The sequence below is a fragment of the Sciurus vulgaris genome, assembly GCF_902686455.1.
Source record: "Sciurus vulgaris genome assembly, chromosome: 1".
Taxonomy (NCBI): Eukaryota; Metazoa; Chordata; class Mammalia; order Rodentia; family Sciuridae; genus Sciurus; species Sciurus vulgaris.
Window position 1 is genome coordinate 208,816,260 of NC_136461.1, and position 27,659 is coordinate 208,843,918.

General features: G+C 46.0%; 1 long non-coding RNA gene across 1 annotated transcript in view; it reads right to left on the reverse strand.

Annotated features, from left to right (window-relative positions):
* LOC306641719 overlaps positions 1 to 14,655 on the reverse strand; it is an 80,048-nt gene extending 65,393 nt beyond the window's left edge. The window contains exon 1 of the long non-coding RNA XR_013758250.1: positions 14,537 to 14,655. This is a non-coding gene — a long non-coding RNA (uncharacterized lncRNA). The remainder of the gene's footprint in view (positions 1 to 14,536) is intronic.
* Positions 14,656 to 27,659: the final 13,004 nt, after the last annotated feature.

The window sequence follows — 27,659 nt, forward strand, 5'->3', positions numbered from 1 at the left end:
GGCTCTGCCCTTACTGAGCGACCCGCAGAACGCAGGGACCGCGGAGCCGCGCCAGGACTGAGCTGAGGCGCGCTCGGCAGCTCGGAAGGAAGAAACCGAACCAACACTGAGGGGCGTCAGGGCTGCGTGGGGAGGGCAGGTGCGTCCTGCAGGTTGCTCAGTGGCTCCCTGCCTCCCTTCCTCCAGGCTCTCAGAGCTCCTCCCCGACCTTCAGGCCCATGGAGCCGTGTCCTCCATTACTCCCGCTAGGCCCCTGTTTCTTCTCCTCATGGCTCTGATCCAGATCAGCTCCCAACAAGCTCAAGACCAAAGGTGAGCCTTCCAGTGGAGGCCTCTGTGTTTAGTCATTTGCAAGTCCAGGGGACATGTCCTCAGATGCTCTCCATTCTCCTATGTGGGCAAAGGCAGTAGTAACTGCCTCCCAAGACAAGTCTGTTGTTTTTTGTTTTTTGTTTTTTTTGTAAACAAATGGGATACATGCTGTTTCTCTGTTTATACCTGGAGTCAAGGCATACCATTTGTGTAATCATAAATTTACATAGGGTAAAGTTGTTTGATTCATTCTGTTATTTTTTCCCTTCCCCCCCACCCCTCCCACCCCTCTTTTTCCTCTATACAGTCCTTCCTTCCTCCATTCTTGCTCCCCTCCCACCCCCCCCATTATGTGTCATCATCAACTGATCAGTGAGATCAATTGTCCTTTGGTTTTTTGAGATTGGCTTATCTCACTTAGCATGATATTCTCCAATTTCATCCATTTGCCTGCAAATGCCATAATTTTATCATTCTTTATGGCAGAGTAATATTCCATTGTGTGTGTATATATATATATATATATATCCCACAGTTTCTTTATCCATTCATCAATTGAAGGACATCTAGGTTGGTTCCACAATCTGGCTATAGTGAATTGAGCAGCTATGAACATTGATGTGGCTGTATCTCTGTAGTATGCTGATTTTAAGTCCTTTGGGTATAGGCCAAGGAGTGGGATAGCTGGGTCAAATGGTGGTTCCATTCCAAGCTTTCTGAGGAATCTCCATACTGCTTTCCAGAGTGGCTGCACTAATTTGCAACCCCACCAGCAATGTATGAGTGTACCTTTTTCCCCACATCCTCCCCAACACCTATTGTTGCTTGTGTTCTTAATAATCGCCATTCTAATTGGGGTGAGATGGAATCTTAGGGCAGTTTTGATTTGCATTTCTCTTATTACTAGAGATGTTGAACATTTTTTCATATATCTGTTGATTGCTTGTACATCTTCTTCTGTGAAGTATCTGTTCATTTCCTTAGCCCATTTGTTGATTGAATTATTTGTGTTCTTGGTGTAGAGTTTTTTGAGTTCTTTATATATTCTGGAAATTAGTGCTCTATCTGAAGTATGATTGGCAAAGATTTTCTCCCACTCTGTAGGCTCTCTCTTCACATTGCTGATAGTTTCCTTTGCTGAGAGAAAGCTTTTTAGTTTGAATCTATCCCAGTTGTTGATTCTTGCTTTTATTTCTTGTGCTATGGGAGTCCTATTAAGGAAGTCTGCTCCTAAGCCAACATGTTGAAGATTTGGACCTACTTTTTCTTCTATAAGATGCAGAGTCTCTGGTCTGATTCTGAGGTCCTTGATCCATTGTGAGTTGATTTTTGTGCAGGGTGAGAGATAGGGGTTTAATTTCATTCTGTTGCATATGGTTTTCCAGTTTTCTCAGCACCATTTGTGGAAGAGGCTATCTTTTCTCCATTGCGTATTTTTGGCCCCTTTGTCTAGTAGGAGAAAATTGTATTTATTTGGGTTTGTGTCCATATCCTTTATTCTGTACCATTGATCTACCTATTTTGGTGCCAATACCATGCCATTTTTGTTACTATTGGTTTGTAGTAGAGTTGAAGATCTGGTATTGCAATACCCCCTGCTTCGCTCTTTCTACTGAGGATTGCTTTAGCTATTCTGGGTTTCTTATTCTTCCAGATGAATTTCATAATGGAGGACTGTCTGGTGTCTCCGGTCACATGTGATAGCAGGGAGAGCAGGTGTCCAGGCTGGGCTTCACCTCCCTTCATCTTCTCTTCCCCCAGCTCTGCACTTCTGCAAGAGTGGCCACTCAGGTGCGCAGCCTGGCTCACACGTCAGGCTGCACCCACACCTGCCACGTACTGCAGTCAGAGCCTGTTGGGCACTCTGGGCACCAGGGAGCATGAGATCCAGGGGAAATAAGGGCCCCCCCACCGAAGTTCAATGGCCTTGTCTTTCCTAGTGCAGATTCACAAGGAAGCAGTTCTGATTTTCTTTTTGATAATTTGTTCTGATTAGTTATGCATGACAGTAGAGTGCACCTTGACCCACCCTACGTGAGTGGAACATAACTTCTCGTTCTTCTGGTTGTACGTGACGTCGAATCACACTGGTCATGTACTCGTGTATGCACATAGGGTAGTGATGTCCAGTTCATCACACCGTCTGCCCCCTTCCTTCACTCCCCTCTGCGTATGGAGTTCTGGTTTTCTGCAGTGCAGGTGACCAACTGTTCCCTGCAACACGTGGCTCAGTGCTCGCCCCTGCTCAGGAGTCTCCTGCAGAGCCCATTACCCTAAGAAGCCAGGGACTGCAGGCAGAATGGCATGCCTGATGCGAACCTGTGGCTCAAAGGCAGGAAGGAACTAGTCCACGTCACAGGGTCACCAGGGGCAGTGGCGGCTTGCAACCCCGTTGTGTGGAGGGTTCAGGATCAGGACTCTGGGGCCGTTAGCCCTGCTGTAAACATGAGCCTGCTTCTGCTAGCTTGGTGCCTTTGGCCACGTTACGTAAGCGTCCCTGCCTGCACAGAGGGTGTTCGAGGTGAGAGCCTGCGTTGGCAGATGATTAGAACAGGGCCCAGCAGTGATTAAATCCCGAGAGGGTTAGGTAGCTGCGGTGGCAGTTGCCTTGAAAAGACTCTCCCTTCCCGCCACCAAATCCTGGTGGCTTATAATGGAATCAGAGACTAATATCCAGATTAAATATCTCCTTGAAAATGTGCTCCGAATGGTGTGCTTTGTATTTCATAAGATTCCAGAGAAAGGAAAGGACGGTGGCCACCAGTGAACCTCAGAATGGCTTCTAGCGGAGGCGGCCCCCAGGGGCGGCCAAGGCTGTGGGGCTGTGTCTGGCCAGGGGCTTCCAACACCTTTCCTGTCGGGCCGCTGGGTTGGAGTGAAGGGCTAAGTGTTCCCGGGAGAGGTTGAGGGGGCCGGTGAACTGAAAGCTCAAGTTTTAAGAATAGTCATGCTAGGCTGCGGCTGCAACTTACAAGTCCCCTCCCTGGGGTGAGGCTGTCTTCTCAGTCATTCCATTTCCTGTCCCTTGACAAGGCTTCCTTCCCTCCCAGGACAGTGCCCTTTTCCGAGTGGTCATTTGTTTGTGCTGCTGGCAGCGAGCTCATTAGAGACCCTGCCTGGAATGCTAACCAGGCTTCGTCCGCTGCTGTCTTGTCTAATTGGAGTTTCCTAACAATACGCGGCCGCGGCCATCTCTGCACAGACGCCGCATCGATTTCGGTCCAGCCCGACCGCCCGGCCTACCTCATGCCCACGTTCTGTTCTCTGCTAATTAAACCCTGGTGTCCTTGAAGTCGAGCTGGATCCGGAGGCGCTCTCTGCTCCTCCGCTTCCCTCCCCTGGTGTCCTGAAGATTGACCCGAAGGGCAACCCAGGTCTGGCGTCTGCAAAAGGCTGTTTAAGAACAGAGAATTTACCAAGTCAAAATCAAGCCCATGAACAAGACAAGTTGGTTTTCAAGAAGTCGAGTGTGCAGTCATAGTGTACCAAGAATATATATCATTATTACGTAATATACGCCAGCTTACTGCTGGAGCACGTGGCCCTGCTGTGAAGTCATCAGCACTTGCAACGGCTCTCTTATGCCTGTCGTTTCCCTGGGAAAACGCCTCAGACCCTGGGAAGGCAGCCTCATGTCTCCGCACCCCTGCCCAGACGCTTCGTCTGCCTGACAGCACCTGGGGTGCCCACGCCTCTCCTCACCCGCACTCTCCCAGGCCTGGCCGCAGAGCCTGCAATTTCCTGTGTCACCCCAGAGCATCTATTGCCCCAGAATGGACCAATAGTTCCTTTCCTCTGTCCCAAAATGGGGCAGCTCTGAACTGAGGGCCAGGTTCAGAGCTGCCCCTCTGCCTGTCTTGCAGGGCCCTGCACAAATTCTTCAGCTGCACTTACAAGACATTTGCAGCGCCACCTGTAAGATCCACCCTGTGTCGCTGGGCCTTGGTTCTTGCGCCTTCCTCTGCTGGGAACGTACTGGGGTCGTGCACAATGTCGGCACTCGTGCCTCTTTCCTTCTGTCTCACCAAGCACACCAAGACTCCAGGAAGGCTGAATCCATCATGGGTTGGGTTTTGTCCCCCCCAAAGATACATGGAAGTCCCAGTCCCCAGTATTTGCAAATGTGACTTCATTTGAAAATGTGCCGGCTCTCTACAGATAGAATCAGGTCAAGAGGAGATCATTGGATGGCCCTAATCCAATATAAATCATGTTCCTACAAGAACAGGAAAGAGACACAAACACAGGAACAAGGAGAGTCACATGGCAATGACAGAGAGAGACGGGAGCAACTCATCCACAGTGGGGAAGACCGAACGTTGCCAGTGCCACCTGCAGCTTCAGGAAAGGCTTGGGCTGGCGTCCCCCTCCGGCCTTCTCCAGCAGCCAACCTGGGCAACACCTGCATTTTGAACTTCTAGCCTCCAGAACGCTAAGATAATACATGTCCGTTGCTTTAAGCCACCAGTGTTGTGCTACCATGCAGCCCAGGTCGGGGGTAGGGGGAGAAATGCGTCAGCCTGCTGCTCACTGGAACACCACGTGGAAAGCAGGAGGTCACAGACTGTGTGCTGTGGGTCCCGTGTCTGCCAGCTCATCCAGGCCTCTGTGCATGTCTTCCTTGTACATTTTCTGGCGGTTTGAGCTACATGCTAAGTTGACCTGAACGCTAACTTCTGCTGTGATGTTGGATCAATTGTACAAACTACCCTGAAGAGCCTGGGTCTGTGGAGGGGCAGAGCATCTCACCCAAGTGAAAAAAAATCTCCCTAGAGATGTCTCTGAAGTTGCTTCCCATCAATCCAGTGCAGTCATTGTTCTTTCTGAAGAGAGAAACTCTGACATCCATAATTCCCCAGACCTGTCTCTTACATCAGCATTTATCCATTCATCCATTCAACAAATATTTGCAAAGGGAATATTGCATTGCAAACATTGTTCTACCGCTTCCGCCACTGGGGATACAGCCGGGGACAGCACAGACGAAATCCCAGCCCCCTGGCATGTACCTTCTGGAAGGTGAAGTCAAACAATAAACAAACCAACAACTGGAAAAGCATATAGTATGTTTTATATAGTTTAGGATGTACTTATCAAATATGATATAGTATAGATTTTGTGGAGAAAAATAAATCAGCAGGTAGAAAGTTCTAGAGAGAGGTAGCTTTTATTTGATTAAGAACTTCAGCCAACTTTCTCTGCAGTGACAACCAATTGTCACATCTCATGGACTCACCATGGTAATCATTTCCTTTCCCATCCTGAGTCCCTGCTCTGGAGGAAGACAGCTGCGCAGTTGTGAGCAGCCCTGATGTGTCCAGAACCAGGCTCACCCACCAGCGAGGGCCTGAATGTCTGGTTCAGGGTGGGTCAGCCCTCTGCCTGGCACGCCACAGCAGGAGGGAATGGGGGGGTGAGGGCCATTCCCCAGGTACAAGGAGGCCACCTCCCAGAGGGCAGCATCCTGGGAGGACGGGAGAAAACAGGGCTTTTCTCAAAAATTTTTTTAAAGAAAATCAGCTGCCATTTTATTTCTCTTTTGGAAAAAGTGTAATGAAGACAGTAGGTTTTGGTGAGGAGAGGGTTTTGGTTTGGGTTTAGATACCGCCACTAAGGAGCTGCTATTATTTTGAGTTTCTTGGCTATTTTTTACTGATCTGATACCTTAGGTCTTTTTTCACCATGGTTTTATTATCTTTTCTCTTTCTTGTGGAACTAGAAATATAACATTTGCTACTTTCTCCCAAAATCTAATTTTTTATGATAATCAGATAGAAGACTATTTTGGGATCTTCGCTCTATCCCTTTAAAATAAATTCTGTGATGCTTTCCTGAGTACCTGCTGCGGGGGAGAAAGACAGTCCTGCGAGGGGTCCTGATGTGGGGAGGCCCACCTGGAGGGGGCAGGGCGTGTTTAGGGTCTCACAGTTGCTTCTGCAAGCTAAACCTAGGTAGTCTTTGATTTAATCGAGGAGGAAGAGGGATTTGCCTAAGTTTGCTTACTTGAAAATCAGGAATCCTGATGTACAGTCTGTACCCAAAATGTTGCTAGACTTTAACTAAGCTGGTGCAGGGAAAGAACTCCAAACAATGGGAGACCGGACAAACACAGCGAGGCCACCATTATGAAACAGAAGGTAGGGGAAGTTCCCAAGGGGAAAGTGGAAGCAATTACAGCCTATGGTCCCTTGACACTGTCATTACTCTAAGCAGCTCCTGGCTGCTCCTTCCCAAGGACACGATGGAGCTGGTGAGCAGTGAGTGCAGAGTCCTGGCAGAGAGAATTCAAGCTGCCTGAGAAGCTCTGAAATCTGTCAGGAGACTTCCCAGAAACCTCTCTGCTCCCAGGTCATGTCTAACCCCTCATCTTCCTTCACTCTTTTCTTCCTCGTTTCTTTCTCTGGTCCGACCTTTTCTCTTTCACTGATGCCTTTTCTTCTCTAGGCAGCCATAGAGGTGCACAGCCCCTCCCCTGGAGAAGGAACTTGCCATCAGCCATGAGGAGAGCCACCAGCTGGAGTTCCCAGCTGCAGCACCTCAGACTCTGTTGCACACCCAGCTGACAGTCAAAACCCCGTAACAGGGGCTGGAGTTGTGGCTCAGTGGCAGAGCACTTGCCTGGCTTGTGTGAGGGCCTGGGTTTGATACTCAGCACCACATATAAATAAATAAAATAAAAGATCCATTGACAACGAAAAAGATTTTTTTTAAAAAGCTATAACAAGTAGCAGGGGCCATGGATCTGGCTTTTCCATCCAATGTGGGGCCCCTCCAGTGGACAATCTGTGCCTCAAACTTCTTTTGGGATTGACTGAGACACTATCAGACCTGCCTGGCAGGCGGAGATGCTGCTCCCAGCTCAAATCCTCTCCTCACATTCCTTCTGACAGGTGTCAGATCGGCACCAGGGTGGATCTGAAGCTTCCCTGCCATTTGAGTCCCCAGCTCCCTCTCAACACCCACTTGCTGAACCCATTCTCCTCTCCTACCTTTCTTTCCTTCTGTGTCCTTTTATTGGACAGCCATGGTGCTCGACATAGATATCGGTCATACGAGAGGATGCAGCCCCCGCCCTAGAGGTTCTCACCTTCTCTTGGGAGATAAGACCCACAGAGGTCTTTTGTTTGCAGATTAACATTCACAAGCTTTACAGTGAACCCAGGAAATGCCCCCAAAGAATTGTGGGCAAGAGCCCCAAAGAATAGGGATTAGGCATTTGAAGTAGTTGAGGTATGCAGAGCCAGTGGCCAAACCTAACCCCTGACTGCTTGTGTAAATCAAGATTTACCGGGACACAGGGACCGTCATCCATTATGTGTTATGCTGCAATGGCAGAGTTGGGCAGTTGCAATGCAGACCATCGGGCTCATGTGAAACCTTTTTCATAAAAGGTTTATAGCCCCAGCTATTAGGAGGTAGTTTTCAACGTTGGCATTAGAATCACCTAAGGGAACATTGAAACATCCCCAGGCCTAGAATGTAGTCTAGATACCTCAGTCGGAATCTCTGTGGCTGGGGCACAGGTACCCGTGGGTTTCAGAGCCCACGTTACTCCAGCTTGCAGCCAAGTTTGGGAATGGGACACTGGATATGCCCATGGAGAATGGCCAGGCCACGTACAGTGACAGTGCTTGGAAGGGCAGCCTCTTCGGCGCCCACCCAGGAATGCCAAACCAGAGCTCAGGAGCACTGTCACCACACAGTCAGGACTTGGTCAAGGGCCAGCAGCTTCCCTAATCTTTGCTCCCACTTCCAACTCAGGGCTGACCAAGAAAGTCACATATGGCCCTCCAACCAGTCACATAGTACGTTTACGACTAGCAAGCCCCCTGCATCCCTGAAACCTGCTCTTCTGTCCTCTAGCAAGTCTTCCCTCTCTTCCACCTACCAAACGCATGCGATGGACGACTCCCTCCCTGTAGCGAGCTCTGTGGAAACAGCCTCGCTTGCTCCCACATAGGTGGTCTTTGCTCACTTCTGCAGACCACAGCTCCAGGAGTACACCGTGGGCCTGCAGTGAGTTACCCTTGCCTCTAGAGAGCAAAGGTGCTCCAAACCAAGGAGGTCGGGACAACAGCCTAGGGATGGATCTGGGGTGGGAGTTTAAGAACTGAAGGAGAGGTACAAGATCCCTTTCCCCTATGGCCCAGCCCACTTTCAGGAAGTGTCAGGAGAGAAGCCCAAGAGAATTCCCTCTGTTGGGAGAGGGACTAAGGACCTGGCCCTGCACTGCACAGTAAACCCACCATACCTGCACCTTTGTCCTAAGGCAGAGTGAAACAGGCAGGAGGGAGAGGGCAGCGCGGGGGCCGGTACCTGCACAGGCAGACCAGCCCCACCCATGGTGAGGGAGCGTGGGAGCTGGGAGCTCAGGGAGGTGTGGAAATTAATCTCAGGATCGAAAATGAGAGCCAGGCTCATGTCCGATATGTCGCCAAGCAGTGGGTGGTGGCTGCCAGCATCCCTTGGCCAACTCCATTCTCATTTAAAGGTGATGATGATGCTTTAGACACCAAAGTCACTCTCTGGTGACAGGGCTCTAGGATTCTTGGGTCTGATTTGGGGAATAGGGAAGGCGGTGGAAGGACAGACTCCTAAGAAGTAGTAGCCAGGTGCTTGCAGGACCCAGGACCCACAACTCAGGTGCAGAATCTTGGTGACAGGTGGGACTTGCCTGCCCTTTCCTTTAGCTTCCCCAAGCCCACACCCCTGGAACATCCTCGACTATGCTCCACCCCAAGTAGCCCTGCCTTTAGGTCTGAATCCCCCTCAAGCTACCCTGGACGGAGTTAACAACTGTGGCCACTGTCCCAAGACTGAGAAGCTTACAGAATGTGTTGAGTGGCAGTTTGGCCTACCCAGAGGGCACAAGTATGTTAACAAGGGTGCGAGACAATGCCTTCAGCCAGAGAAAAGAATTTCAAGCAGCCAAGCCCAGATCTCATGGGACAAGAGGGTTTTGTCGAGCTCTAGTCTGCAAACCTCAGATCACATTGATTATTCTCTTATATCCCTCCAACTGTCGAGCAGCCAGAGACCCGCAGTCACCAACTGTGTGCTGTGTGTGGCATGGTGCTAAGCTCTTAGAAACACGATTAGCAAGATTTATCTTACTCAAACTTTCCAACAGTCCTCTGAGGCACATGGGAAGGAATCTTGTTCTTCAGATGAGGACAGCACTTTGGTGGGTAAGTGACTTGCCAGGAGTCACAAGCAGTTGCAGAACGGAAGCTGGGACCAGACCTGGCAGGCACCAAGCTTATCTCCCTTTCTTCCAGTTCTCTGCAAACACAAGAATCACCCGAGTTGATACACCAAAAATGCAAGTTCTGGAGGCCCCACTCCAGGCATCTGATTTGAGTCTGGTGGTGCTGAGCTCAACCTGTCCACCTCCAGGTAGCTGACCCAGGTCCAGCGTCCCAACGCTGAGGTGGAAGCAGCTGACGAGGCGCTGCGACTGCTCCCATCACCAGCACCGTCATCTGTGAGGAAGGAAAGGATGCCAGACGGGCCACCAGCAGTCACCATGAGCCCTCGGTGGAAGCTCAGGGAGCTCTGAAGCTGAGATAACCCTTCAGAATTGGCCTGAGTTGGAAGGAGTGGGCCAGGCCTTCAGAGAGCACTGAGAACAACCCCTGGGCGTAAGTCACCCTGGAGCGTGGGGAGATGACACAGGGCCAGGTGGCTCTCTGGGAGGCACTGCAAAGGGCTAAGAGTAGAAAAGTTAGCCAACAACCTTCCCAGCAGCTGACGAAACAAGACCTTCGATGCTGAAGGGGAATTTGGTTGGCACCACTTGGCACCCATGCCAGGAGTTCTATGCCAAATTCACAGAAGCTACCAGAACAAAAGAGGTTGAACAGTCCACAGAAGTACTTCCATGGTCTTAAGTTTCTGCTGGCCAGTAGGGGGCACCGAAGAGCCTGCCAGTTGGGAGAACTGAGGCAGTGAGGTAGGGCCTGGTGAATGACACCTCCCGAGAAGGACTTGCTAGGTGCTCTGGGTCCAGGCAAACCCAAGACCAGACTATCAGCAGAATCTGTGGACAGCTGTGTTGGTGCCCACAAAGACTCTACATCCTGCCAAGAAGTGGGGTATTACCCTACAGCCATGAGAACCCCTGAATGGTAGCATTTGCTGCTTTAAGAAATTTAGTATATCTGCAAGGCAGATTCCCTAGGAAGGGGTGCCTGGCATTCATGTAAGAAATCACTATGCCTTGTTATACAGGTCTGGAAAACTGGTGGATATCCTCAGATCTGCCTTATGGAGTTCCTGTGCCAATGAAATGGAATAAACTATGCAAAAATGCTCAGCTTAATACTTGGTATGCAATTCTTACTCACTAAACCTTCTTAGGTCCATGGTTTTCATTATATTTGCAAAGATATTTGTGATTTAATCAAGAGGTTATGGTGACAGATTGGATGTAAGGTGAGGAGGCCAAATGGGGACATCCTTAGAGATTGGGCACAGAAGGGGAAGTCTGTAGAGAAAGGACAAGAACAGCTGAGGAGGGAGACTGGAGCCCACTGCCCAATCCAAGATGGTGGTGTTGAGGATCCAGAGTCCACAGTGTGTGGGAAGAAACTACCCAAAGAGATGACCAGACAAAGAATTAACCATGCCATCAAAGGAGTTTCGAAAGAGAATAGGACTGCAGAAGACACTAGGAGGGACGGTGGCATTTGGAGAACAGCAAGGCAGTAGAGGAGCACCCAGGGTGGGAGTGGACAGGAGGCCATGGAGGTGAGGACATGAGGGCATCACGCCAGGAGCCAGGAGAGGTGTGTTCCAGATGTCAGGCAGGGCGAGGCTGGCGAGGGGAAACAGTGGGCGACCTCCGACAACAACCCGCGGCAGCCCTACTGCAGCGAGCCCAGGAGCTGGTGGGGAGAGGTGTGGACAGTCTAGGTAGACACCTGGGTGACAGGCGGGCAGCCTGAAGATGAGTCGGTGTTAGACAAATAGGTGTCTAGTTGGAGAGGTTGATGGCTACAGAGTCTGTCTGTCCACCTAAGTCCAGCTCGTCAAATCTCTATTATCCTATGGCGTCATACGAGATGTGCATTTCATCTCTTTTATAAAAAGGGCTAATACACAGTTATAGAGTCGGCGACTTGGAAACCACGGGCATCTCCAACCTCAGCCCATGATGCCCCGCTGCTTCCTCATCAGCTGTGAGGAGAGCAGGCCTTGCAACGGATCCCTCAGCACGTCTTTCCCTCCTTCCCGCTGCATCGATTTCAGATGATCTGTTTGGTATGAAAGCACATTTCAACTTGACTTTTATTTGCATTTCTCCAGTGAAGTGGTGCATCTTGCTTTGTAAGATTATTGGTCATTTAGGCTTCTGCTTCAGTGAATTACATCCTCTGTCATTTTTTCCATTCTGTCTGTCTTTTGCACGTTGATTTGGAAGCAGTATTTATACATTCCAGGGACTAATACTGCATATATTTTCTCCCAATTACTGGCTTGCCTTTTTTTTTTTTTTTTTAATTTTCTTTATGCCATCATGTTACACAGAAATCTTTTAAGTTTAATTTAGTGTATTGATCTTCTCCGTCGTGGTCTGTATTTTTTGACTTGTTTAAGAAGTGTTTTCTTATCTATATGTTCAGAAATAGGTTCTTCTAAGTGTCATTCTAAAAGTTTAAAATTTTGCCCTTCACATTTGGGTCTTTCATTTGCCTAGAATTATTGTGGTATAAAGAAAGGAGTCCTTCTGGGCTTTTTTTACATGTGTAAAAGAATTTTAGCACTGTCTTTTCTAAAAGCATTTTTAAAGACAGCTCTCTGATATATAAAATATGTCCCTCCTAGCACATTGTCCTGGTTGTCCCTGTTTGCAATATGATTTGATATCTGACACTTCGGGCCTTATCTTCCATATGTATTTTTTAGAATCACCTTTGTTCCAACAGAAAATGAATTTAGCTACTTGGAGTAGAATTTAATTAGATTTTTAGATTTAGTCATGGTTGAGGTCTTTACTATAGTGAATCTTCTCTTCCATGAACATAGTGCATATCACTGTTCATTCCATCTTCTATTATGTCCTTTGGTACTGTGCCAGAATCTTCTACATGAAGTCCTGTGTGTTCTGTCAGATTTTGCAAGTTATTGAATCGAATAACTAGGTCCTTTTTGCCATGCCAGCCTTTGACGGTATGTTATCAGAGCACAGCTTCGCTGTTGACTTTCATGAGCTCACGCTGCATCCAGCAGCACTGATCCATCTGCCTCAGGTCCTGAAGCTGTTTGAGGCAGTTCTGTCTTTCTATATGTTCTCTCAGATTCTCTTTATAGGCAGCCTTACTCACATATTTGTAAATCAGGACAATTTTCACTCTTCCTGTGCAATTCTTAGGTCTTTCTTAAAAAATTCTGTTTTACTGTGCTAATTAGGATCTCCAGGAAAACATTAAATAGATAGACTCATAGGAAGTGTTTAAGTTCTGTTTTCAACATAATGGACATGCTTCTAACAATTCACCATAAGTACAATGCTTAGTATGATTTTTAAAATAAAAACTTCTTAACCAAGGGGGACTTACTACTACTTATTACTAAATATTTATCACTATATTTCTAGGTGTTATCATAAATAATTATTGAATTTTATTCCACAATATTTTAATGCCAGATATCTTTGTGACACTATGTCTTTTCCTCCTCATATAATTACTAATATGTAGTAATTAAGGTGCTAAATTACCTTAATTAATGTTCTGCTGTTAAATCATCTTTGCACTTCTGGAATAAGATGTTGTCATTTGGAATTTAAAAATTAAAGCCAATTACATTACTCTATTATTAAATAGAGTTGTATCGATGGCCTTTTGATGTAAGTACTTTCCAACAGTTATCATTTGTCTTCAGGAATAAAGCCACAAGTCTAATGACCTCCTTCCTCTGTTCAGAAACCTTCCAGCATCTCTCTCTTGCTTACCACAGGCAAACTCCTTTGCTCTACAGAAAGGTTCATTGTAACATGATCCCCAAGCTACATCTTCAAATTCTCTGCCTCCACAATCAGTTTTTTTAGGTTTAACCTCAAAAATCTCCCATCCAAATTATTACAACAGGCTCCTAAATGATTATCCAGGATTAAGTTGTAAGGGACTATTATTATAATGTAAGGGATACCTGTAGTCCCAGCTACTTGGGAGGCAGAGGCAAGAGGTTCATCCTGAGCCCAAGAATTGGAGACCATCCCGGGCAACATGGCAAGACCCCATCTCAAACGAACACACAGTACTTCAGTTGCCTCTGCTGAAGTCTGCTCATAATGGCTTCTAAGAGTCAAGTGTTAATGCTCAAGAGTTTTGAAAGCCATTAGATTGAAGCTAGCTTGAAATTGACCATGGGGGGACATGCAGAGGGAAGACAGTGCAAAGTCAAGGCTATGTACCAGGTCTGGAGACTGCAAGAATGACCAGAGCACAGGTAGAGACTCGGTCATGGGCTGTACCCTTCATCCTGTGATATGCTGAGCAACTGCTCTCATAATTACACGAATGGTGTGAATCTACATCGTGCACACCACAGAAAGGAAATGATGCACCCCATTTGTGTACAATGAATCAAAATGCAGCCTGTAGAAATTTTTTTTAAAAAGAATGAGAAATAAATAAATAAATCACTCCAAATTCCATAAATCAGTGATTTTCTTTCTTGTCTTTTTTTTTTTTCTTTTTTCTTAAGAAAGCCCAAGGTATTTCCTTTGGAGTTATTTGCCAAGTGGAGTGAAACCTGCTACCAGACAGTTAATCAAATCCCAAAAGAAAGTGCTGCACTCATTTTTTTCTTACACTGACCTCAAATCTATCTCTGCCAACTTCGCAGCTCTCTGCCGAACTCGAGCAACCCCTAAGTCAAAGAGCAGATGGAATGTGCTCTTATGCCCTGGCCTCTCAAGAAGAAGTATCGTCCGCACAAGATGAGCCGCCAGCGGAAAGTTGGCCTCACTGCGCCAGAGCCAACAGGGAGAGGGAGCCCTGGAAAGAGGACTGAAATGCAGAGAAATGGCTTGGGTGCCAGGCAGCCAGAGTACCCACGCACACCAGAGCACGACCAGGGCATGGCCCAGACATCCAGCGTTCAGGGACTTCATGTGCTTCTGTAGGAATCTGAGCCTCAATCACTGGAGGCTTCTTTCCTTCCTTCCCTCCATCCTTTCCTCCTTTCCGGCTCCCCTTCCCTTTCCTTTCATACTTACAGATTAGTCGAGGTCAGACAGAAAACCCCTGCTGCAACCAAAAGAGGTGAACAGGGGAAGCAGCAAACCGCCTGGCCAGGGAGCTGAGGAAAGCCACCGGGGAGTCAGAGAAGCTCGATGGGCAGACAGCAGCAAAAGGTTAACCCAGCCCGGGACCAGAAATAAGCCAAGCTGGAAGCCAGCAGGAGCTGCGGCCCCAGGGAAGGGCTGCCCACAGGGGCTGGGCATCCACAGAACCCAGTCACTGCCACGCGGACCTGAAGGCAGTGGACGCTAGTAGCAAAGGCCCTGGCCTCCCTCTGCCCCTTTCTTTTTCTTTTCTTTTTGTACCGGGGATTGACCTTCACCACAGAGCTACGTCACCAGTTCTTTTTATTTTATTTTTTGAGACAAGATCTCATTAATGAGCCTGGCCCTGAACTTGTGATTCTCCTGCCTCAAACTCTTGAGTCACTGGGATCACAGACACACACCATGAAGCCCAGTGCTTTTCCCCTTCTAGCCTGTCGGTAGGTCTCTCTCAGCAGAGTGCCGCAGGGAGGAGAAGCCAAGAGACCCTGTTTGAAAGCAGACTGGGAATGTGTGGACATGGGGCCTCCAGAGACAGACAGACTCCACAGCTGAGTTGGGCTGATAACAACACTCAACTTCTGTAATTTTTAAATATATGTCAGGAGCTACGCCTATTTAGAAGAAGAAACTTAGAATTATTACTATCCTCCCCCTTCACAGAAAGAAATTGTAATAAGTCTGAAATCATTTGATTCCTTATCTTAATGTGTGTGGAAGATTTATTCACCTGACATGAGGGAACTAATAAGCTTATCAAGCAGAGTAATCACAGTTACTATTAAACTACTGACATAGAAGATAGGTTTTGAATAATGATTTCTGATAAAAAGGAAAAATATTAAAGTAATTAAAGATAAGCATCTAATAGACTGCATAATTCACTTACATCTGGAATCTGAAAACACTGAACTCAGAGGAGCAGAGGACAGCATGGTGGTCCCCAGGGGCTGGATGAGGAGGTAGGGATTTGAAGAAATGAGATCAAAGCATACAAAATTTCAGTTAGGAAGAAGTTCACAAGATTTATCGAATAACAATACAGTATATACTTGAAAATTGCTGAGAATAGATTTTAAATGTTTTAACCACAAAAAAATAAGTTTATAAGGTAATGGATATATTACATAACTGTTAGACATTCTACAGTGTGTGCCTCGCACTATCCTATAATATATATAATTCTTATTTTCCAATCAAGATTTTTTTAAAAGATAAACTCACAGACAAATAGGACAGAAATGGGCCAAATTAAGTATAATTGGTGGCTCTAAAGTAGAAAGCCCAACACAGGGATACACAAGCCACCTGCGCTCTGCGGAGCCACCCCTCGGGGAGAGCAGCGGTTCCCAGGCTCTGCCCACACCTCCACTGCCCATTCACGCGGCAGCAGTGTGCCACAGGCGACCCCATGCCAGCTCAAGGGCTGAGGCGCAGCGACTCCACACCTTCTCTGCACGTGCCAGCCACCAGCATCTGCCAGGCACGGCCACGAGGCACAGGCTGATAGGTCGATCCCCCTGAGAAGAGCCCCGAGCTTGTCCAGTGGGTCAGAGGCACGGCGTGCCCCTAGTAAACTCGGTGGGCAACCAGCCCACGAGCTCACCAGACCCTCCAGACCAAGGAACACCGCAACCCCCTCCCTCGAGGCCCATCAGAGGAGGGCCACCCTGTGACTGGACAGTATGGCCCCCAACCCCACCACCGGTCACTCGTCACCAGCCTTGCCCAGGAAAGTCACAAAGAACCTCCAAATCCCTGTCCTTGGGCTTTAGCAGAGTGCGGTGTCTCCTACCAGTGACGACCACGTCCAAGCTGACCCCTCAAGCTGACCAAGATGATGCTCAGAAACTGCCGATTACTGGACCCTGGCCTAGAAGAAGCTCCCGCACCCCGACGGCTGACAGCTCTGGCCCTGGTTCTGGTCGTATCTGACCGCCTGCAGTGGCCGCCTTCTGTCTGCTCGCTGCCCTTGTTGTCAGCAGCCTCCACGCCCCCTGTGGCCACCTCGACCCCTCTGCACTCTAATGTGTGAAGTGTGATGCGTGACTTGAATGTTACAGATACTAGAAAGTCAGATTAAAATAAGAGCCTGTGATTGCTCAGCTCATGACCACCAGGTGACCCGCGAGTATTCAGTCAACTTCCACTGCTGCAAGTGGTGCAGACTGACTTTATTGTTAGTTTGTGCTTGGTCTATGTTAGTGACATAGCTCACCCATGACAATGTTCATAGGCATATTTGAAGGTAAAATAACAGGCACTTTCTCTAAAATATAAATGACTACGTATGAATATTGAAATGGATATGTAACCCCCCCAAAATTGTTTTGAATTCCTCAACTCCATGGAATATCCTAATTGATATATTGCACTCAACAATGTAAATCTCTTCAGGAAGAAAAATAAATCACGAAGGAAAACATCATGCATCATGCAAGATTCAGATATCTTCAGGTTAATACTAAATACTGGAAAACAATAATGTATGCAAAGTCCCTAAGGACAATGTTTAAGCAAGATTACGGTTAAACTGAAGGTAAGATTGCCAAGCAAACTGGAAGCCACCTTCTTAGTCCTGGATGGCTGACATCAGGTTTCTTTTTCTGGCGGTAATTTACCATCAGCCTTCCATAGGAACCATGATTAGCCTAAGGCAATCCAGGTGACGTGTGCTCGGGGTAGTACTGGCCTGAGCCTGCTTTTGGCCACTTAGACCTGAGAAGAAATTTAATTGAACTTCCAAGAAAGGTTTTCCATCAAGCCCATATATTAGGTAAATTTTTGGCAAACAGTACTCTGATATTTTTTCGTTTTGTAAAAATCAGTTAAGTTTTCTCTTATTTATCATTTAAGTAACATTGACAGGTTTTTATTCTACTTGGATACATTCTTTCTAAATGTACATGGGTTTACTGATAAATAAGCTAATATTTCTTCTCAATGTTTAAGTCATAAAAAGTATAAATTCGTATTTACACTTGAATAATTATTTTAAGAACTTTATTCCATCAGCAATTATATTTCATAGTATGCCAGCTAGAAGATAATTTACAGATCTTTAGGTGACTTAAAATGCTAGACTGAAACTAAATTCAGTTACTTATGGGATATTCAAATATTGATACATGAATTATTTATGGTAGTTTTCAGTTTCAATGCCTTTACCTTTCATATGCTACAGAGAGGTGGACTATAGTCTGTCCATTTTTGCCATTTTAAGTTGCATCATAAGAATATGTTTGGGCTATGAAAAGTTATGAAAGACTTGTGGTAAGGGACTTTTACTTATTGGTCAAAGTTGGCTTACGGGTTGATTTTTTTTTAATTTTAAATTTCTTTTAATTAGTTATGACAGTAGAATGCACTTTGATACGTCATATAATGGAGTATGATTTCCCATTCTTCTGGTGATACATGATGTAGAGTCCCAATGGTCATATACACACCTGGTCACATATGTACATGGGGTGACAGTGTCTGTTTCACTCTGTTATGCTTCCTACCTCACACCCTCCCCGCCTTTCACTTCCTTCTACCTAATCTAAAGCAACTCTATTCTTCCCTAGCCCCCTCCATTATGAATTAGCATCTGCATATCAGAGAAAATATTTGACTTCTGGTTCTGGGGGTATTGGCTTATTTTGCCCAGCATGATATTCTCCAGCTCCATTTACCAGCAAATGCCATAATCTCATTCTTCTTTAAGGCTGAGTAATATTCCATCATATATATATATATATCACATTTTTAATTCATTCATCAACATATTTAGCTAGTAGTGAAATGCTAATCAAAACTACTCTAAGATTTCATCTCACCCCAGTCAGAATGGCAACTATCAAGAATACAAACAACAATAAATGTTGGCGAGGATGTGGGGGAAAAGGTACACTCATACATTGCTGGTGGTGTTGCAAACTGGTGAAACCACTCTGGAAAGTGGTATGGAGATTCCTCAGAAAAAAATTTTCGTAACAGTTTTTTGGTGCTAAGAATCAAACCCCACATGTCAGGCAAGTGCTCTCCCACTGAGCAACTTAAACCAGTCCTATTCACAACATTTTTAAAAGAACTTTATTATCAAATATGATATTGTTACCAAACTTGAATTAATTTTCTCAGTTAATGATTTTTCTTTGTAGACTATTGGCTTTCTCTTTAAAGAAATAATAAAATATTTTTCTTTGCCTTCTGTGTCATACAATCTACCATGATAGCAAAGATTCTGGGTCTTAACAAAGTAGACTTCTGTGTTTACACTGATCTTATTTTATATTGATTATTGAAGAAACCAAGGTTTCTTACCTAGGTGAGCCTGACTTCACAAGTACACCCTGTGATAGCTGGAGAGCTTCCAGGCACCAAGCAGCGGTGCCGAACAGCCAGCAGACTTCCTCTACCAACCCCTTAGAATCCGCCGAGCTACTCACACTCACAGTTCAACAACCGCGCATCAGAGCATGTCATTTTAGACAGCTCTTTTAAGATTCCTGACTCTAAACAATTGACCTTGCTACTACCTTTCCACAGGTATTTCAACTGGTTTTACAGGAACAGCGTCCACAGGAGTCACTGAAAGACTTTCTTCAAGCCTGCCTCACTCCACTCGGGAGGTCTATGACTCCCTCTGAGTGCTCTGGTGATGTATGATATTCATTTGTTTCATACAAAAGGATCAGCCTGACAATACTGGACTTTATCTGAGACTTCTGTTCCCAGCAAAAAGCACCAGGGGCAAAACACCTTGCTTTTGCATATTTCCAGTTAAAAACACACCTCCATCCTTCCTCTTATTAGGACAATAACATCCTGTAACATCCATAGATTTCCAGATTGGGTCCCTTGTTTATCAGTCTCCATCAAAACCACAGGGACCTTCATTTTCTTTGTCTTTCCACATCAATGAATGTTTTCTGTGTTGTGATAACTTGAATTAAATCATCTCTTCAATCAGAAGGAAAGAAGAAAAAGGGGGGGAGAAAGAAAGAAAGAAAGGAAGGAAGAAAAAGGAAGGAAGGAAGGAAGGAGGGAGGGAAAGAGGAGGGAAGGAAGGAAGGAAGGAAGGAAGGAAGGAAGGAAGGAAGGAAGGAAGGAAGGAAGGAGAAGAAGGAGAAGAGAAGGAGAAGAGAAGAGAAGGAGAAGAGAAGAGAAGAGAAGAGAAGAGAAGAGAAGAGAAGAGAAGAGAAGAGAAGAGAAGAGAAGAGAAGAGAAGAGAAGGAGAAAAGAAAAAGGAGGGTAGGTTTTCCCCCAAGGACTGACAAGAGAAAACTCCCTTCTTGATCCCTGCTTTGGGAGCTATGGTGTGAGGAAAAAGGGCTCAGAGCTACAGCAGCCATCTTGCACCTTGAAGAAGGTACACTCAGGGATGGTAAAACCCAAGGACCAAAAGGGCCTGAGTTTAATGACATCCTTCAGACATTAAAAATCAATACTGGAACTGCTTGTTTCTGGGATCCTTCTTAACTAACTCCTCGGAGTCTTGTCATCTTAGACTAATAGGTATCCAGTTACTTGCCAGTGAAATTATTCGAAGAACCTCTTAGATCCTTTGCATTACAATTAAACCTAAGTTCCTTGGGGGCAGGAACTATCCTTGATTTTGTTTACTGATGTCTCTCATTGCTTGAATGAACTCGGGGGTAAAATAAGTATCTGTTGAATGAATCATTCTAAAAAGCAAAACAAAACCAAAATGTTATATCTAGAAGTTTAAATATTAGAAAGTTTGAAACACTGAACTCTGAAATCACTCCTTGAGGATCAGGAACAGAAATTTTTAAAAAGGCTCTTAACACTCATAAAAATCTCTTGACCAAGAAGTTTTTTGGAAACCACTAGAATCAATGCTAAAGAGAATCATCGTTTGAAAAATTTGGGTGTTTATTGTGAAACGGAGTTTTTATGAATCTCTATCAAAGTTAACTTTTTCTACTTGTGTATATGTTGCCTTAAATTTAATTTTTTTGAAATTAAAATAAATATTAAAAATATCTAGAGCAGAATTGGCCTGAAATTTCTTAAGAATGATCCCTCCAAAAGCACGCAAATAAAAGCCCGATTTACTAATTTTAATTCCACTATTTATAGTCCCTGGCACTTGTCCAAGATTTGTTAAGAAAACTGAGTGATTGGATAATACTGTCCCCACCATGCAGTAGAGACGTGTGGGTCAGATCTCAAGTTCCAGATCCCTGGGTGTCAACTGTTCCACGGAGTATAACTATTCAAAGTAATTCCTACCTTTAGTGATTAACAACCATTCTGAAACACACACACACACACACACACACACACACACATGTTTGATATGCCATTAATTCCTGTAGGAAAAAAAACAAGAGAATATATTCAAATTATTCATAGCTAAATTATCTGATTTTTTTTATATCACTAATCTCTCTTCTGAATTGATTGATCTAAATTCCAAAAATATCATTTGTCCAGAACAGAACACAAAAATTCCAGGAAAACTATATTCCGATGCACCTTCTCAGATATTCCCAGTTGTCTAGAAGAGCATTTCCCAAATATGGTGCTAGCCCTCCAGTGTGTCTCAGTGAGCTCAGAGATGTGTCAGAGTAATCGGGTTCATAGCCATTAACGAACTGATGTACTTTCAGTCATGTATTTAGAAATGATTTAGAGAAAATCCAAGGTTAACTCTATAAAAGCACCCTCCTGTTTGCCTTCCCCTGGGGCTTCTGCAAGGGCTACTTGGACGTCACCACTTCCTGGACTTCCCTTGGTGTCCCAGAGGCTGATCTGCATGGAGCACATCCATGAGGCTCACTGGAGAGTGCAAACCACAGCCCACACCCCTTCCTCCCCTGTAGCCAGGCCCCTTTGCAGGCAGCTGGCTGCACTTCCCAAGGAGAAAGTCATCTGCTTCCTTTCCTCCCTGAGCTATTAAACCTGAGCTGGCTTGTGACTTCCTCTGACCTCTAGAATGTAGTGACAGTGCTGGTGCAGAGGTCCTGACTCTAAAACTGAAAAGGCTGTGCAGCTTCTGCATGCTCTTGGAACCCCGAGACCACCATGTGAGGGAGCTGGCGCTAGCTTCCTTAGAACAAATGACCAAAGGGAGCGAGGCACCAGCTAAGAGCCAGCACCACCTGCCAGACATGTGAATGAAACCATCTGGACCATCCTGCCCCAGGTGAATTGCCAGATGAGTGTGACACCTGAGCAAACTCAGGAGAAACCATTAGAACTGCCCACAGAGCCCAGCCAAATTGCTGACTCCCAGAATCTTCAACTCAGAGAAAAGCATATGACATGTCTAGTGAGTCCGGTAGCCTGGGACTTGGTATATCCTTCTCAGGGGAAGTGCAGGCTGTTGGTTTGGGCCCTCCTCCTCCACAAAAGTCATGATGCCTAGCAGGTCTCTGGATTTCAGAGCCTACATATATATATTTCATTTTGGTATAATAGATATATATATATATATATATATATATATATATATATATAGGCATATATACATAACCTATATCACAAGTAACAGGAAAGCTGCCCATTTTGATTCAAAACCAGAAGGAATGGCCCAGATCAGGTCCAAATTGTCTCTCAAACTGGTCTGACAACTTTGGGCAAACAACTCAAAAGGTCTGATGGTGTTGAAGTATCCAAGGTAGGCAGAAATGGTCTGGGGAGGGGTGGCAGGTCCCACAGAAGAATTACAACCCAATCCACGGGAAGTTTAGAGTGAGGTTATACCATCCCTTCAGATGCTATTCTTTTGAATGTTTCTGGATTTCTACAGGCTCCAGGGGATAGCAAATGTTTCACCATAATCTACCCAATGACTGGCAACCTGAGGTGCCATGGTGGAGCGGATACTGTCTGATTTGATGGGTTAGAGTTAGCCATGCATGGACACTGTCCATCATTGAGTGAAAGTGAGACACATGAGATTGGCTAATAGGACCTGAGGCTCTAATAAGTCACACAGCCAGGTAGCTCAGATCCCCATGGCTATGATGGCTATGACTTGAAACGTGCCCTTCTCTCTCTCTCTCTCTCTCTCCTGCGCACCCATTGCCTCCAGAGGCATCCCCTATGACCAGTTTACTGAGGAAGGAAAAGGCCCATGTCTTGGTTCTGCACAATTCTAGAATTATCTGAAAATGGACCGCAGTGGCATCTTGGCCTCATTCAGGGGTAGACCCAAAGGACAATATCGTCGATGAAGGGAAATTCTGGCATGAAGCTCCAGGAGCTGGTTGGAAAGATGCAGAGTGATTGCCGGTGAGTCAAGCATTTCTTTCAGGGGTGATGAAAGTGGTCTGAAGTTCAATAGCTGTGATGGTTGCACAGCTCCCTGAACATACTGAAAACTACTGAATCACATGCTTCAGAGGATGACTTTTATCTAATTAATCACACTCAATAAACCTGTTATTCTAAAAAGTTCAACATGTCACCTGCTTCCTGCTTGGACCCTGACTGGTAAAGTTTGAAATAACTGATGTCCCAGCTTATTTTTCAAATCTGGTCTCACCCACAGGAGTTGGTCCTGAATCTGACACTATACATCGTAAATGTCATGAAAGAACACAGGTGGTCTAAAGAGTAACATCTAAATTCTCAACCAAGGTATACAAGATACCTGAGAAACAATACATCTTAATAACAGCACCTGGCCACAAGGAAACATCCGAATGTCAGTCCTGAAGACAAACTCAGTGCTTTCTGCACTACCCTATCTTAACTTGGTTGGGAAAATGGAGATTCCCACCTTTTCAAGAACATGTGAGCTGGATGGGAAACTTCATGATTTAATGCAAGGAATTGTAAACTAAAAATGAGGTGTTTAATAGAGTTTTCATTTCTTCTCTCAACAAACAAAAATTGAGCCACTACGTGCATAGTGAGGTGAGAGAGCAGGAGGGGGCTAGAGATAGTCTAAAGCCAAGAACATGAAGGCTGTGGACCATGGGAGGAAGCCCTCAAACAGCAATGACATGGGAAGCAGCAATGCTCCTTCCTATTCATTATTCATATGCTATATATGATCTTGGTACATCCCTGGTCCACTTAGAACCTCAGTATACTTGTCTGGAAAATGCAGTTAGATATTAGTCAATTTTCTGTTACTACAACAAAATACTGAAGATGGGTAACTTACAAAGAAAAGAGGTTTATTAACTCACAGTTTTGGAGGGTGATAGTCTGATAATATAGCACCAGTTCCATCAAGAGCCCCCATGGCTGCATCACCTCATGGCAGATGACCTCTCAATGGCAGGAGTACATGCACGAAGGGGAAAGCTAACACCAGACAGGAAGTTAATGAGCACAGGAAGGGGCTGTTCATGGAGCCTCCCCCTGGGCTCTGGCTACTACCTCTTGGAGGCCCCAGCACCTCTTGACATTGCCATACTGGGGACTAACCATCCACCACAAGAACTTTGGAGGACACACTCAAAACATATGCAAACCACACCAGCTACACCAATTTACTCACGCAGGGCTTCCCACAAAGACTGAGATACATGTGACACAGTCAAACGCCTGGTTCACGTGGCTATTGCCACAGGTTGATGGGTCCCAGCAGGGCATGTGCCCCTCCATGCTGGCTCTCTCAGATGTCTATGTTAAACTAGGTCAGTGAGTCCTAACCCAGACGCATGCAGAACCTCCCAGAAACCCCTTCACAATAGAGAATCCTGGAGCCAAACCCAGGTCTACTGGCCGAAATGTACAGGCTGAGAGCATGGAGCTCACATCCCCATTGGAACCCCTGAGGGGACTTGGATTCTCAAACACTCTGTGGACTGAGCTGGAAGCTGCTGCAAAAGGGCCCTGGAGCTCACATGCCTCTGGGCTGTGTCGAGTGTGACCCTCTGGAGTCACCTCTGCAGATGGTCTATTTTCAATCCACCTCCCAGGCCTCTGGCAGAACCTGTACAGATTGCATTGGATGTTTCTCTTTCTCTCCATCTCTCTGCTTCCTAATCTAATTATCACAACAACCAGATGCGACAGGCTCTCTCTCAAACCCATTTAAATGTCTCCAAAGGCACCTCTCAGTATTCGGCCCTCTATAAATTTTTACCCTCCCTCCTCTAGCTGGACACCTTGGCTCCTGCTGCACTCCCTGTGCCAATTAGCCATGAAGTATCCTTCTGCCAAAATAATCTGATTATGAGGCACTAAATAGCAGCCACGGTCTGTCACAATCAAATCCATGTCCATGAAGAGAAGAAAATCGACCCTGTTAGCATCCTAAGGGGTCAGCCTCCTGGAACACGATGCCACTTTCTTTTGACAGGCCTCCTTCTGAGCACTTTAGTGAGTCTGTGTGGTCTCCCATACATGGTAAAAGGGAATAGATGTACAGGCATCTATCTTAGTCTGTTTTCTGCTGCTGTAACAGAATAGCACAGACTGGGTGATTTATACACAGGAGTTAATTTGGCTCATGGCCCTGGAGGCTGGAAGTCCAAGGACGTGGTGCAGCATCTGCTCTCGGTCTCTGTGAGGGCTTCTGCTATATCATCCCATGGTGGAGAGCAGAAGGGCAAGAGGGATGTGCCCATCAGAGAGAAAACCTACAGCCTCAAGCCCTTTATTACAGGCACTAGTCAGTTCCTGAGGGTGGAACCTTATGACCTAAATGCCTCCCATTAGGCCCCGCCTCTCAGCTCTGCACTGAGGATTAAGTGACAGTATGTGCTTCTTGGCATATACACTCAAACCATAGCAATATATTTACCAGGAAAAAAAAAAAGGGGGTATATGTGCTTTGATTTCTATTTAATTTCCAGAGCTCCTGGGCCCTTGAAGAGCATCTCTGGTCTCCTGGCCCACCATGTCTCTGTGGCGGCTGGTTTGCCCCACCCAGGCCCTGTGAAGTGTCTCTGTCCCCATTCAGTTCTTCCCTATAAAGGCATTTTCTTTCTAGAATAGTATGTTACCGTTCTTACTATCCCCCTTCACTGTCCCTTTTCACTAAACACCCCCTCGCCATCTTCCCATATCAGTAATATCCCTTTCTATTGTTTGGAATGCTGTACCAATTGCACAGTATGGATTCTTCCTAACTACCGATAAACATTTCAATTATTCTCCTCGCTAAGGCAAGGAATGTATCACAAGCATACAGAGACTTTAGAAGTCAGCATAAACAATATTGATCCAAAAAAGCTTTAGGAGAGAGCAAACAATATTTAAAACACTGCTAAGCACAGAGCGCATCATGTTATCGCAAGCAGAACTGTCATAGGTCCTGGCTGCCTGGCAGAGAGAGGAACAGCCCTTGGAGTGACCTGATTAAGGCCACCACCATCTGGCCCTCACTGCCACTTCAAGCTCTGCCACTAGGGCCCGGCTGCAATCCCTCTGTGTTATTTAGGACTTCCTGAACAGGCTGTGCCTTTTCTCCTGCTATTTCCTGTCTGGAATGCTCAGCTTTCCTCTCCTTTATTGCAAGCTCACATTCCCACTGGGAGATACACCAGACAAATTTACATATTAAAGGCTTAAAGCTAGCTACAGGAAAGGGACAGATTTAACTTCCATTCACGTATTCATCCATTTCTTCCTGCAGCAATCCTTGTACACCCTCCCCTGTCCACCTCTCTCTAGGCCAGCTCCAGGGGCAGAAGGACAAAGCAGACCCAGCTCCTCCCCACACGACACTTGCAAGCTCCTAGTTCAAAGTGCGTGAACAAAGCACAGTCTCCTTGGGCTGCCCAGTGCCTGTCCTGTGTCAGGGGTTCCTCAGACATGGTGTCCTGCAGTGTAGTACCCTCAGTTTCCAAACAGGGCCAAGCAGAACTCCTCCCTGGGCTCACTAAGCATATGGGAAGATCTCTTCCCACCAGAGTGCCATTCTCGGACTCGCCCTGTAGAGAGGGTGAGAGAGGTCACCACCACTGTGCAATGGGCAGAGGCAAGGGCACATCTGGCTGTTGTAGCCCAGATCAAGTCCCTGGATCTTGGCTGCTGAGGTTCACCCTGGGGGTTCGAAGCTGGTCCCACCCCTTTCCCCCAAAGTGGAATAGTAAAGTGTTTTTTTGTTTGTTTGTTTTTAATTTACATCAATTTGACTTTGGATTCTGACACTTGAAAATAAGTTTTGTGAGAAATATAAAAACAGTTTGTCAGCGACGTTGACCTTTTGACTTAAAAGGCACGTGTTCTCTGGGTATTGCCTGTTTGCCCTGATCTAGGCTAGGCATTCTTTCTGCTTAGCAGAATATGCTTAAGCATTTGGCAGGCATCTCTTCTTCAGTTTCAAATGCTCTTTGCCCGGATCTTCTTGCAGTGAGTTTCTCCCTGTTACTCAAGTGTAAGTTCACAAACCTCCTCCCGCAAAGGCTTGTGGACAAGAGAAAGCATTTCTCACAGTTCTAGAGGCCTGAAGTGCAAGATCAGAGCGCCACATGGTCAAAGAAAAAGACCTCTGGGGCCACTTCATAAGAGCACACTCTTTTCCCAAAGTCGTCCCCTCTTAATACTATCACATTGCTGACCAGGTTCAAAGTCTAAATTGTGGTGGGTGGGGTTTATAGAAATCCATTTCATTGCATGACCTGAGATCACATATAAGCTTACTGGAAATCTTACTTTTCCCTGGAAAAAATGATTTATTTTCTAAGATTTGGTATCACTACTTGCAAGGGGAAAAATACTACTGCAGAATACAGGTTTAAATAATTTATTTCTTGCTTGCAACGAGACTATAAAAACTGTGACATGCAGTCACATGATGGCAATACTGCCAGCAGCTGACAATTCTTAAGCACACGCTGTATCCGACACAGTGCTGATGGCTTGACCACGTGGATTAAGTCAGAGCTCAGGGTGGCTGTTGAGTGGTAGGTAAGCAGACACCACTTTTAAAGATGAAGAAAGGGAAGCTGAAGTCAGAGATGAGAGTAGTGTTCAGAGATCAGATGGAAAACATGAAGCCTGGACCTTGGGTCACAGTCCAACACAAGAGCAAGCTGGGCAGAGGGGACCACAAAGCTGGGGTTAGGGGGGACTAAGTGACCTGGCCTTTGAACTCCAGGACTCTGCTGCTGGGAGCGCTCTTTCCCCAGGG